Here is a 2,648-nt window from a genome sequence, read left to right as displayed (position 1 = left end):
TATAATTCCAATTATATGGGGTACCCAGAGTAGCCAAAACCAGAGACAGAAAGTGGCTGCCAGGGGCCAGGGAGGGGGATGGAAAGTTAGTGTTTACTAGGAACAGAATTTCAGTTTGGGAAGATGAGAAGGTTCTAAAGATGTTGGTACTGGTGGCTGCACAGCAATGTGAATGTACTTAATGCCACAGAACTGTGCACTTAAAAATGGTTATGATGGTAAATTTTATGTTTCTACAATTTAATAAAAGTCACCCCCAAACTCACATTTTCGAGTCACCCGTTCCTTATATACCTTTTGTCTTTTCCTTTCCAGGGCCCAGCAGCCCTTACATGTTCCCCGTTACTGACATCCAGGCCAGAGAGCCCGGGGTCTCGCCTCCCTGTGAGCTTGCCGGTTCCTCTCCCCTCGGGCCTCCAGGGGGCGGCGGGAAGTCCCTTCACACGATGGGCCCGGGGCCCGCTGGCACCCGCTGGAGAACCGCCTGTGCCTCTTTCTTCCCAAATCCGTGTCTGGTGACGTCACCTTGGCGGCTTTAAGTCAGCCCGGGTGGGAGTGTTCACAGCGGCGAAATGGGCGAGCGCTACAGACCAGAGCTTTCAGCCTGGCGAGCCGCTTCCGGCGCGTCGCCGCCTCACCCTCGGTCTGAGGGGACCTCAGCCAGGGATGCGCCCTGCATCCGCCAGCAGGTGTTGCAGAAAGGCCCAGGCCACACCCAACACACCCCACGTGCGCCGCCCGCCTGGCTCCGCAGGGGGATGGGGTGCCCGGGTCCTGGCCGCTCGCCCACCCGCCTTTGGAGCAGCTGACAGCCTTGACTGAGGAGGCTCGGGGGCCAGCTCACAGGCCCCAAGACGGAGATGCTCACATGGACAAGATGGTGGGTCTGCCCCCCCCCCCACCCCCGAGAGCCCTCGCCTGATTCATGAACACACAGGCAAGTGGGGACGCAGTGCCCGGACCCCACTTCCGCAAAGCTGATGCACATCAGGCCCCGCAGCACGCGGCCCGGCCGGCCTCACTGCGGCCGTGGCAGCGCTGCACGGACCCCTCACACCACCAGTCGTAGCTCTGCTGGTTACAGGGCGCTGGCTGGACAGCGTGATCGCCGTGTGGCCCGGGTGCTCTGTCCTCGTGGGCTCCGAGGCGGCCTGGCGGTGGGCGCACTGCTCGCCGCCGTAGTTCTCCCCCTGCCGCAGGGACTCTGGAAGGAGCCTTGCCGGGAGGGCGGGTGGTGCCCCGTGGGCTGCTGCCCCATCGCGCTGCTGCCCTGGCCGCTCCGGCCATCACGGCTGTGGACTGGCCCCGGCACTGCTGGCTCCGGCCCTGCGCCCAGTTGTAGCGGGACAAGGCCACCTGGGTTGGGCTGCACGTTGATCTTGGCCCGAGAGGCGTAGTTGCCAACGGGCCTTGGCCCTTCAAGGGCAAGCTCGGCGAGGCCGGTCCCGAGGGGCTGTTGCCGGGCCCGAGCCGTGGCTGCGGCCGGACATTCTCGCTGAGGTGGTGCGCAGCGTGTCCTGCGCCGTCTGTCGCGTGGACCCGTGGTTTGGACCGCCGGCGATCTGGGCCTGCGTGAGGGAGGACGGTGGCAGGCCCCGGCCCGTGGCATGGCTGAGGCTGCTCTGGGAGTGTGGGCGCTGGTCGCAGCCGCTCTGAGGCCCAGCGTCATGCTCCGGGTTGGCGAGCAGGCAGCAGGGACTGTATGTTATGGTTGGAGTCCGAGATCGTGACCTGGTAGACCGGGTTCCGGTGCAGGGTCTGTTGGTACTGGGTGCACTCACTGTCTTGCCCTTGCCATTGTAGTCCGGGATGCACTGAGTCAGGTGGTGGTTCTTATCTAGCGTCTTTTGGATGGTTTGCTGCATGACTTCCTCTTTGCCTCTCCGTGGGGCAAATTGGAAGGCCACTGACATGCTGGCAGGCGCCCCATTATAATTTTTAAATTAAAATGATTTGAAAGCCTATCTTAGTTTGAGGGATGTCCCAGCAGCCTTGCAATATCTCTCATGATTTTTTTTTTAATGAAGTATAGTCGATTTAAGATGTGTTAATTTCTGCTGTACAGTAAAGTAATTCAGTTATACATATGTATACATTCTTTTTTATGTTCTTTTCCATTATGGTTTATCTCAGGATATTGAATAGCGTTCCCTGTGCTATACAGTAGGACCTTATTTATCCATTCTGTATATCATAGTTTGCATCTGCTAACCCTAAATTCCCAATCCATCCTTCCCCCCATTCCTCCCTCCCCCTTTGGTAAATGTAAGTTTGTCTTCTATGTTTGTGAGTCTGTTTCTGTTTCATAGATAGGTTCATCTGTGCCATATTTTAGATTCCATATAAGTGATATCATATAGTATTTGCCTTTCTCTTTCTGACTTACTTCACTTAGTATGATAATCTATAGGTCTAGTCCTGTTGCTGTAAATGGCATTACTTCATTCCCTTTTATGGCTAAATAATATTCCATTGTATATATATGTACCACATCTTCTTTCTCCATTCATCTGTTGATGGGCATTTAGGTTGTTTCCATGTCTTGGCTATTGTGAATAGTGCTGCTATGAACATAGAAGTGCATGTATCTTTTTGAATTATAATTTTGTCTGGATATATGCCCAGGAATGGAATTGCTGGATCATATG

General features: G+C 55.4%; 1 pseudogene; it reads right to left on the bottom strand.

Annotated features, from left to right (window-relative positions):
* Nucleotides 1–923: 923 nt before the first annotated feature.
* LOC130835593 (calcium-responsive transactivator-like) lies at nt 924–1,913 on the bottom strand (annotated as a pseudogene).
* Between the last annotated feature and the right edge of the window lie 735 nt (nt 1,914–2,648).

This window comes from Hippopotamus amphibius, chromosome 14, assembly GCF_030028045.1.
Source record: "Hippopotamus amphibius kiboko isolate mHipAmp2 chromosome 14, mHipAmp2.hap2, whole genome shotgun sequence".
Taxonomy (NCBI): domain Eukaryota; kingdom Metazoa; phylum Chordata; class Mammalia; order Artiodactyla; family Hippopotamidae; genus Hippopotamus; species Hippopotamus amphibius.
This window is presented reverse-complemented; position numbering and strand designations above follow the sequence as displayed.